The sequence below is a fragment of the Triticum urartu genome, chromosome 1A (genome assembly GCF_056163025.1).
Source record: "Triticum urartu cultivar PI428250 chromosome 1A, HENAU_Tu73, whole genome shotgun sequence".
In the NCBI taxonomy this organism is placed as follows: Eukaryota; Viridiplantae; Streptophyta; class Magnoliopsida; order Poales; family Poaceae; genus Triticum; species Triticum urartu.
The window spans coordinates 83,497,464-83,509,575 of record NC_141873.1 but is presented as its reverse complement, the minus strand read 5'-3'; positions in this window follow the sequence as shown (position 1 = coordinate 83,509,575).

Here is a 12,112-nt window from a genome sequence, read left to right as displayed (position 1 = left end):
GACCCGGCGGCGTTGGGACGTAATGAGGCGGAGCAGTAATTATACGAGGTGGATCCATGGCACGCGGCTGGACCGGCGCGCCGGGTGTTGTAATCTGGGGTGCCTCCGGCGGGTTACTTCCCCCGGCTCCGGGTGTGTGAAAAAGATTCCTGGGATCGAGCGTCAGAGGCAGACATGATTGAGTTTTTTGATGCCTCCTCCTCATGACCTCGTTCGACGCGTTCAGATCCACCGAGAGCCGGAAGGTCTCCGCTTGAAGCTGTTGAGCACGAACGTCCAAAGCCGCCCGCTCTGCCGCCATCCTGACTTCCTCTACGGCTAGATTTTCCTTAGCTTGCATCATCTCTTCATGTACGCGTGCCACCTCTGCGTCATGTTGGGCCTTATCCGCCGGCTCTACCACGGCAGTCAATAGAGTCGTCAGTTTATCCATGAGGTCCATCAAGATCTGAGCCGGAGGGCGCGCGGGGTCTCCTGACTCGGCTGTAGCTGACCCGGTAGCTGTTGCCGCCGCAGCTGTAGAGTTCTGCCCGGGCTGTGTTCCTGCCATGAAGACTCCGACCCAATTCGGCGGCTCAAGGGGGTCCGGAATACTGCTGCCATCGGAACAGCCCCCGAGCATGCCGTCCTGCAGCTGGTACAAAGAGTCTGTCTCGCCCGTTGATGATGCAGTGTCAGAACAGACGGCCGTCTCACCGCCCTCCACCGATCCTTCAGATTATTCACCGCCGTGGATGCAGCCTACGAAGGCATGCTTCACGACAGATTGAACACGGGCGGTCCTCGCGCGCCGAGCCGTTTCGATGAGGTTGGTGTGGACGTCCGGCTCAGGACCTGACTCACCAATCCGGCCGATGAAGACGTGAATTCCGCCGAAGGGGACCCGGTACCCGTACTCAATTAAGCCGGCCTCGGGGCCCCGGCCTTCGTCGTTGATGTAGAGCTTGCCGCGACGACTCTTGGTCATCCAGCCCACAGCGTATCCCTTGAGCCCTTCGAAGCTGCCCTTCAAGAACTCAAATCCACCATGCGCTGGCCCCACAGTAGGCGCCAACTGTCGTGGAATTGTCACGGCAGATGGCCTAGAGCAAGGACTTAGTCGTAGGGCCATCGCACTAGGAAGCTTAAAGGGGTTAATCGGGACAAAGGACACGAGAGGGTTTTATACTAGTTCGGCCCCTTACGATGAAGGTAAAAGCCTACATCTAGTTGATTGGTATTGCTGGGGTTTCAATCACCAAGAGGCTCAACTTGCCGGCTTGGTTATCGATTTGTTGTTTCTTGCCCTAAGCCACCACCGGGTCGTCCCCTTATATACATGGGTTGACGCCTGGTGGCCTATAGAGTCCTGGCCGGCTCATAATCGTGTCCATCTCGGTGACTTCCTTTACATGCCTTTCTTTACAAGTCTTTCCTTACATACGGCGGTTTACAATATCAGGCTTTAAGCCGCCTCCAGGCCTTTCGGCCTTCTATAAGGTTTAATAAACTATCTTATTGAATGTTTACTGGGCTTCTTTCGTAACCCGCCATTGGGGCTGACCCGGCCCCTCCTGGGTGGGTCATGTCTGATAATAATATCCCCCACAGTTTGGACCAACACTTAGAGAAGCACTGGCCCGGGGGGTTAAAATAAAGATGACCCTTGAGTCTGCAGAACCCAAGGGAAGGTGATAGGTTGCTAGTGCAAATGTAAAACCAAGGTTGGGCCTTGCTGGAGGAGTTTTATTCAAAGCGAACTGTCAAGGGGTTCCCATAACACCCAACCGCGTAAGGGACGCAAAATCAAGGAACATAACATCGGTATGACGGAAACTAGGGCGGCAAGAGTGGAACAAAACACCAGGCATAAGGCCGAGCCTTCCACCCTTTACCAAGTATATAGATGCATTAATTAAAATAAGAGATATTGTGATATCCCAACAAATATCCATGTTCCAACATGGAACAAACTCCATCTTCACCTGCAACTAACAACGCTATAAGAGGGGCTGAGCAAAGCGGTAACATAGCCAAACAACATTTTGCTAGGACAAGGTGGGTTAGAGGTTTGACATGGCAATATGGGAGGCATGATATAGCAAGTGGTAGGTATCGCAGCATAGCAAAAGAGCGAGCAACTAGCAAGCAAAGATAGAAGTGATTTCGAGGGTATGGTCATCTTGCCTGCAAAGATCTCCGAGTTGACGTAAGCTTGATCCTCGTAAGCGTACTCAATGGGTTCCTCGATCACGAACTCATCTCCCGGCTCTACCCAATGCAAGAACACAAGCCAAGTAAACCACAATCAACCACGGCGCAATGCGCAAGCAACATGATGCAAAACATGGCATGATATGCGGGATGTGCTATGCAATGCATATGCGAGCTCCGGAAGGAAAAGATTGAACTAGGCCTCAACTTGGTAAACCAAGTGCGTCGCTGGAAGGATGAGTTGATTTCGGTCGAAATCGATATAAAGATCACCGGAATCGGATGCACGGTTTGCAAATGGCAAGCAAAACAAGAATTGCATGATTCTGCGATTAACAGCATGATGCCATCTAAAACGCAACAAGAAACTAAGCTACTGCACTCTAACATAGCAACAAAGCACATGGCAGTGATCTACTCAAGATGATTGAAAAAAGATGAACACTGAGCTACGGATAATTCACACAATAACAGGTTCAAACAAGCATGGCAAAAGTGCAAAATATATCAGCATCACAGACTTAGTGAAAATAACAACATGTCAGGAATTAACATCAGGAAGCAATGTTTAGAGCAAGATAACAACATGCTACAGGATCAGATCATAGCAATACAATGCATGGCATGAATCTACTCAAAGCATATGACAAAAGTCCCTTACTGACCATAAGCCAAAAAGGATCAGAAGATATGATGGCACCCATGTAAACATAGCAAGTTTCGTTAACAGATTCAGACTTAGCAGAAAACTGGACATGGCAAAAACAGAATTACGTAGGCATGTTTGCGAGCTCGATGCACTCAACACAAGGCATTGCATGACAAACTAAGCATACTACCAGCAAGAAGACATGATTATGAAGCTAACCAAAGCAAGAACAAGCTCATAGCATGCATGGATCAACTACAACAACCTTGGCAAAATTGATTAACATGTAAACAATCTGCCAGGAACATTTTATAGCAAAAGTAGAGCAATATTGAGTCATGCTAGGTCACTCCATAATTGCAAACAAGGGCATGGATGGATAGAGCATAACAATATATCAAAATCATCCTTACTGAACATACTCAAAAGAAGCATGGATCACTCTATAGCAACATGAATACATGGCATAAAAATAACAAGGGACATTTACATCTATGCCCTTAACTCGAACCCACTACTCAGTTTTGCCCCTAATTTTTAGGTATGCTCAGTTTTGCCCCTCCGCTGTTAGTTGCACTTATAGAAATGCCCTTCTGTGTCGTTACCGTCCGGTCAAAGGTCTTTGACCGTCCTGAAAAAATAGCAAAAAAATCAAAAAAAATGTGAAATTTGGTGGGATCGAAGATAGTCATATCCGCAAAGCGCGTGCACATTTTCATGTCGTTCGGACACTTCGGGAGCTCGTGTCAAAGGAAAACATAAATTTTGTACGCATGCGAGCAGTAAATTCAAAAAAAATAGAAAAAAAATCAAAAAAATATGAAAGTTCGTGAGACTGAAGATATTCAGGTTCGCAAGATGTGTGCACGTTTTTGTTGTGTTTGGACATCGTAGGAGCTCGTGGAGAAAAAAACAAATTTTAGCTCAAAAAAACTTTGAAAAAATGCAGTATTTTGTTTTTTTTCTCTAGAGCGCCTCGTACGTCATTTGATCACCAAAACTTGCAAGCACCTTGTGCACTCAAGCCTCTTTGGCGCCAAATAAATTCAATTTTGTTTTGAACTTTTTTGCTATTTTTTCGAATTTACTGTTCATAGGCATAAATTATTTTTTTTTCCTTTGCCACGAGCTCCCAGAGTGTCCAACCAACACAAATTTGTGCACACGCCTTGCGGACATGACTATCTTCGATCCCACCAAATTTCATATTTTTTGAATTTTTTTGCTATTTTTTCTGGATGGTCAAAGTACTTTGACCGGACGGTAACGGCGCAAAAGAGCATTTCTATAAGTGACACTAACGGCGGAGGGGCAAAACTGAGCATACCTGAAAATTAGGGGCAAAACTGAGTAGTGGGTTCGAGTTAGGGGCAGAACTGGAATTGGCCCAAATAACAATAGGGAAATGACTTAGTGAAATTCTAAGTCCCTGAAATCAGCAACATCACGAGAGCTACTTTGCATGCATGTGTTAGTCACCACATTGATCACAAAAATACATGGCATACACCTCTGTAAAGATGGCATGGCATAGCCCAAAACACATGTAGAGCTCATGTTCATATGCAGCACACAATAATCATGGCAAAAATGACAAAAGCTCATAATCTGATAAGAATCGGGAACTAACATTTTATAGCACTCTTGCAACAGCATTTAGGGCATCAATATGGACTCAAACAAGCATGGTGCAATGGAACAAAATGAAGAGGGCATCTTGATGAACATTTCAATATATCATGTATGCAAAATGGAGCTACGGATGAGAAGTTATGATGCGATGAACAAGGGCATAAAATGTTACAGAGAAAAGGGACTTAGTGGAAATATACCCCTCCGAAGCAGATCTAGGGTTTCGCACGGATTACGAGGTTCACCGGAATCTTCGCCGGAGTTGACGGGGAGACGAAGGAGACGTCGCCGGAGGGACCTGGAGACGGGGAGCTCGCCGGAGAGGGTCGGGGGCGGCCGGAGTAGGCGGATACGGGCCGGATCTGGCCGGGTCTCCATGGGGCAGCGCAGGGAGGCCGTTGCCGGCGCGAATGGCGGCGAGCTAACGCGGCGGCGCCGGCGAGCGCAGGCAGGGCGGGCGGCGACAGCTCCGGTCTCGCATGACAGCGGCGATGCAGGCGACGCGGCGGGGCGCGGCGAAGGGTGGCGACGGCGGCGCGCTCCGGGCGGCGGCGCAAGGCGAAGCGGTGGTCGGCGGCGAGCGAGCGGGGCGGTGCGGGCGAGGCGAGCGGGGCGACGCCGGCGAGCATAGGCGGTGGGGACAGGCAGCGCGCGGGGCGCGGCTCGGGCTCGGCGCGGGCGCGGGCGGGCCGGCTGTGGGCCTCGCGGGCCGCGGCGCGGTGGGAGGCGCTCAGAGGACGCGTGGCGCTGCGGGATTGGGCGCGGGGGCGGCGGCGATGACATGGCACGACCCGATTGGTCGGAGTGAGGTGGATGGCGGCGGTGGACGCGTCCGACGGCGGGTGGACATATCCGGTGGCGCGGGAGGAATGGATCTATGGTTTCATCTGCGTGAAATTTCGGGGGGAGACACATATATATAGGTAGAGGGAGCTAGGAGAGTCCAAATGAGGTGCGGTTTTCGGCCACGCGATCGTGATCAAACTACCGAGAGGATGGAGGGGGGTTGGATGGGTTTTGGGCCACTTTGGATGGTTGTTGGGCTGCAACACACACGAGGCCTTTACGGTTCCTCGGTTAACCGTTCGAGTATCAAACGAACTCCAAATGGCACGAAACTTGACAGGCGGTCTACCGGTGGTAAACCAAGGACGCTTGGCAAATCTCGGTCCATTCCGAGAATGTTTAACACCCGCTCATGAAAAGAGGCAAAAGGAGGCGCCGGAGGACATAGGAGTGTCGGATTGCAAAGCGGACAACGGGGAAAATGCTCGGATGCATGAGACGAACATGTATGCAAATGCGATACACATGATGACATGATATGGAATGCATGAAACGCAAACAAATGAAAAGGCAACAACAGTGAATAACTGGAAGACACCTGGCGCAACGGTCTCGGGGCGTTACAACACTCCACCACTACGAGAAGATCTCGTCCCGAGATCTATGATGGCACCGGAGGGAAAACGGAAGAGAAAGAGAAGAGGTAAAAACTAAGTTGCTTCTTTGACAAACGAGTGGAACCAAAGAACCTTGAAAGGTTAAACCATGTTCGAGAAAAGAATACAACGGAGATGAACAAAGTTGAAAACACTCCGTTAGAAAAGAGAAACAAGGAAGACCAAGTTCGGACAGCACTTCGGTTGAAAAGAGATGCAAGACTTGATAAGGCGAAAAGAACTAGAGCAGAGGACACAACACTCTAGTAAAAAGGATAAGCACGAAAAGAACACGATCCTCACAACTTGAGATGATGGGAGAAAAGAGCAACATCACAATGCCTCCGGAACTAATGAGAGAATGGAATGTAATGAACGGAGCAGAAAACAATATCTTCTACCTCAAATGAGCTTGAAAAGCATCTTTAGGAGAAGGGTCAAACGGACTTGTTGGAAAAACCACCAACGAAAAGTGTAAGCTTGTTGTGGACTTATGGAAACATCTCAAATTCTTGAGGTGAAATTCTGCCACTAATGAAACAAAAGATTGGATTGATATCAACAAGGAAACGAGAAACTTATTCACCGGGAGGATAAATGAAGAACTTGGGTCATTTATGAGCACCATAAATAGCAACAATCCTGAGGGAAGGCTTTAGGTGAAACATGACACAAGATAACTCCAACGAAGAGGTTGATTGGTTGAAAAGATGTCTTGAGCGAAGAGAAAATGATGGATTTAGATATGTCACTCTTGAAAAACTTGTGAATCGTGAAACACAAAGGGAAAATTATCAACAATGACATAATACCACCTCAAAAGATAAGATGACTTTGGGATGCAAGATGCAGAATGCTTGAACTCCTCTGAAAAGAATCTCAATGAACACTTCGAGAAGAAATTGAATCCTTGATCAACCATCATGTAGAGCCTCCATGAAGAACTCCGGTAAGAAAAGAATGAACAAATGAAATGAAGGATAAAAAGAATAAGGTTGAAGCCTTGTAATGATTTAGATAGATCTTTGTGATGATATAATGTGGAAAACATGGAACTCTGGAAAAGAAAAGATGAAACAATTTAAATCGAGAATTTGATGAGCCTCCGGAATAAAGAATTAATCACTTGGATGAAACAAAGAATAAGAATTACATTATGTGCATCCTTGACCAATTTAAATTGATGACAAGCAACGGATTTGGCACACTACTTATTCTTGTAGCAAGGATGAAGATAGATTTAGCGCAACTTGAGAAGGTCTTCAACAATCCACCGGTAGAATTGAAAAGAACAAATGAATTGATATGATGACCAAGGAAGAGAACTCTTGAACGAACCACCGTAAGAATTGAAAATGAACATAGCAAAGGCACAATTCACCGGGAAGAATTGGAAAACGAATGAAGATACTTGAAGGAAATTTAGACACATGAGAACGAAGAGATCACGATCTGATTAGAGGAAACTTGAATGATGCACCGGTAAGATTTGGAGAACAAAAGCTGAAAGTTGAGTATGAATAAACCCGAAATGGTGGCCTTTGGAGAATCAAATTGAAAAGAATCTTGAATTGCTCCGGATAGGTGAAAAGAATTCTCACAATCAAAACCAATTATGACAGGATGGCATCAAGCTAGAATCACAAATCTTCGAGAGAATGGACAAGATTGAGAGAGAAAAATCTCCTTCGGTCTTCAAATGTTGATAATGATGGTGAGAAACACCACCATGAATTGTTGAGACACTCCGGAATAATGAAGAATAGAAAGGTTGAAACAACAATGAAAAGAATTTGAAAGATCTTGGAGAAAGGCACTTGACTGATGAAAATTCATTCTTACATCACACTTTGAAAGATTTGAGAATAGCTCCGGTAAAATTAGAAGAGTCAAGTAAGATCCTGGGAAAAGACCTGTGGGTTAGGGTCCACTCAAAAGATACACCGTTTAACAATTACTTGAAAGGGAGATTGCGCCGGTTGAATTAAATGGCTCAAAATAAATAACATCCTCAAAAGAGCTTGAACGAATGCAGAGTGGAAACACGAATCTTCGAGATATCTTGAGCACTCCGAAATGGTTGAATAGCGAGAAGTGGATGATTAAGAAGTGCACCGACATGAGAAGGCATTTGAAACGAGAAAAGGATATGATCGACAAAGCTTGACTTGAAACCACCGGAGAAGAAAAAGAACGAAAAATGGTGAACTTGTAGAGCATCTTCATGAGAACCACCGGGTAAGAACATTGATGGAAAAGAATGGAGAGACTTCGCATCAATAAGATGGATACTTGATTAAGAGATCTGAGTCCTTGAAGAAAAAGGGGTGGGTGGGCGGGAAAACAAAGGCAACTTGGAGACGGATGAAATAAACACCATTGCAAAGAACTGAGAATTGATCTTGCGAATGTTGACATGATCAGATCCACTTGAAGAGAAAACACGCTGGTTGAAAAGGATTGACATGACAATCTCAGTTATCATGAAGGACTGGTATTCACATAGGAGTATGAGAACGCCATTTGGGGAAGGTATGGAATCAACACTTGACATTGAAGCAACTCGAATACCACAACTCAAAACCAAACAAAGGATTGGCTTGCAAAATAAGCCGAAACAAACATATGATAGAGATTCCGTCCGAAGTTTTCGTGGTGGGACCCACACGGGCTCGATCGTACATCACCATCATGTACAAGGCAGTGCACATGACATACGAAGCGTCCTCGAGTCAGCATAGCCAAGGACTCTTTAAGACACAACGAGACCACTGTAAAACCAACCGTGGATAGGCGGACCACTAAACGTCGAACCCCAATTTCATATCATACATCTGTCAGAAAGATATCCTAGGAGCTACTTGAATTCCCACTTATAAACTCCCAAAACTATCCGGTTATGCAATCAGGTGTTGGGGATACATGGGAAGCATAATATCTCACCCAAACTAACAATACCTACATCCAGCTCTATCCATCCTTCAACACATAACCAAGAAACCTTCGGAAATCGTTTACCTTAATCTTCAAAAAGCATCCATTATACGAGTTATGGCAATACTCCTGAACTCCCGCCCCAGTACTGGGTGTCGTCGAGGTTATCTCACCAACAACTGCATAAAAGAGATTTTCGATGTCGGCGAACTCAGGTATTCCAGAACTGCAACGATAAAATTGTGACGACAACACCTCAGAGCTCAACTCCCCGGGACACTGCCACAACCCCTAAATGTCAGGAGGCACCAAGAACAATGTTCTCGTCACAAAACCATCGGAACGATTCCAAGATACCCGCGTGATCCTAAAAAATTTCATGAAATTTGAGAAGAGAAGAGTCAAAACTCTACGTCAGGAGGCCTCACCAGAGTGATGAAGGTACTGGGGAGTAAAAAGAATCCTACTCTCCGATATATATAATCCTATAAGACTCAAAACATTTTTATAGACTCAACAACGCCAGCGATTCGATCAAGCAGGGGGCTCCTAAGTCGGGGAAGGCTGTGATACCAACTTGTAACACCCACGATACGGCTATATCTCCGACGTGTCGGAGCACGACTTAGAGGCATAACTGCATTGTAGGCATGTCGCAAGAGGGGTAATCTTTACACATCCCATGTACTGAATAAGAAAGGGATAAAGAGTTGGCTTACAATCGCCACTTCACACAATACATAAATATAGCATTACATCATCCAGAATACAATCAAGGTCCGACTACGGAACCAAAATAAAAGAAGATCACCCCTTATGCTAGATCCCCGATCGCCCCGACTGGGCTCCTATACTGATCAACTGGAAACGAAACAAGACTACGATCAAGATCTTCATCGAGCTCCTCCTTGAGCTTGGTTGCGTCACCTGCACGGTTATCATCGGCACCTGAAACTGTTTGAAGTAATCTGTGAGTCACGGGGACTCAGCAATCTCACACCCTCGCGATCAAGACTATTTAAGCTTATGGGTAGGAAAAGGTAGTGAGGTGGAGCCTAAGCAAGCACTAGCATATATGGTGGCTAACATACGCAAATAAGAGTGAGAAGAGAAGCAAAGCAACGGTCGTGAACTAGAAGTGATCAAGAAGTGATCCTGAAACTACTTATGCTCAAGCATAACACAAGAACCATGTTCACTTCCCGGAGACCACCGAGAAGAGACCATCACGGCTACACACGCGGTTGATGCATTTTAATTAAGTTAAGTGTCAAGTTCTCTACAACTGGACATTAACAAATTCCCATCTGCCCATAACCGCGGGCACGGCTTTCAAAAGTTCATAACCCTGTAAGGGTGTCCCAACTTAGCCCATCACAAGCTCTCACGGTCAACGAAGGATATTCCTTCTCCCAGGAAGACCCGATCAGACTCGGAATCCCGGTTAAAAGACATTTCGACAATGGTAAAACAAGACCAGCAAAGCCGCCCGTTGCGCCGACAGTCCCGATAGGAGCTGCACATATCTCGTTCTCAGGGCAACACCGGATGAGACATCCTATGAGTAAAACCAAACCTCAAGTTTCCCCGAGGTGGCCCCGCGGTCTACTCGGTTCGGACCAACACTTAGAGAAGCACTGGCCCTGGGGGGTTAAAATAAAGATGACCCTTGAGTCTGCAGAACCCAAGGGAAGGTGATAGGTTGTTAGTGCAAATGTAAAACCAAGGTTGGGCCTTGCTGGAGGAGTTTTATTCAAAGCAAACTGTCAAGGGGTTCAAATAACACCCAACCGCGTAAGGAACGCAAAATCAAGGAACATAACACCGGTATGACGGAAACTAGGGCGGCAAGAGTGGAACAAAACACCAGGCATAGGGCCGAGCCTTCCACCCTTTACCAAGTATATAGATGCATTAATTAAAATAAGAGATATTGTGATATCCCAACAAATATCCATGTTCCAACATGGAACAAACTCCATATTCACCTGCAACTAACCACGCTATAAGAGGGGCTGAGCAAAGCGGTAACATAGCCAAACAACGGTTTGCTAGGACAAGGTGGGTTAGAGGTTTGACATGGCAATATGGGAGGCATGATATAGCAAGTGGTGGGTATCGCAGCATAGCAAAAGAGCGAGCAACTAGCAAGTAAAGATAGAAGTGATTTCGAGGGTATGGTCATCTTGCCTGCAAAGATCTCCGAGTTGACGTAATCTTGATCCTCGTAAGCGTACTCAACGGGTTCCTCGATCACGAACTCGTCTCCCGGCTCTACCCAATGCAAGAACACAAGCCAAGGAAACCACAATCAACCACGGTGCAATGCGCAAGCAACATGATGCAAAACATGGCATGATATGCGGGATGTGCTATGCAATGCATATGCGAGCTCCGGAAGGAAAAGATTGAACTAGGCCTCAACTTGGTAAACCAAGTGCGTCGCTGGAAAGATGAGTTGATTTCGGTCGAAATCGATATAAAGATCACCGGAATCGGATGCACGGTTTGCAAATGGCAAGCAAAACAAGAATTGCATGATTCTGCGATTAACAGCATGATGCCATCTAAAACGCAACAAGAAACTAAGCTACTGCACTCTAACATAGCAACAAAGCACATGGCAGTGATCTACTCAAGATGCTTGACAAAAGATGAACACTGAGCTACGGATAATTCACACAATAACAGGTTCAAACAAGCATGGCAAAAGTGCAAAATATATCAGCATCACAGACTTAGTGAAAATAACAACATGTCAGGAATTAACATCAGGAAGCAATGTTTAGAGCAAGATAACAACATGCTACAGGATCAGATCATAGCAATACAATGCATGGCATGAATCTACTCAAAGCATATGACAAAAGTCCCTTACTGACCATAAGACAAAAAGGAACAGAAGATATGATGGCACCCATGTAAACATAGCAAGTTTCATTAACAGATTCAGACTTAGCAGAAAACTGGACATGGCAAAAACAGAATTACGTAGGCATGTTTGCGAGCTCGATGCACTCAACACAAGGCATTGCATGACAAACGAAGCATATTACCGGCAAGAAGACATGATTATGAAGCTAACCAAAGCAAGAACAAGCTCATAGCATGCATGGATCAACTACAACAACCTTGGCAAAATTGATTAACATGTAAACAATCTGCCAGGAACATTTTATAGCAAAAGTAGAGCAAGATTGAGTCATGCTAAGTCACTCCATAATTGCAAACGAGGGCATGGATGGATAGAGCATAACAATAG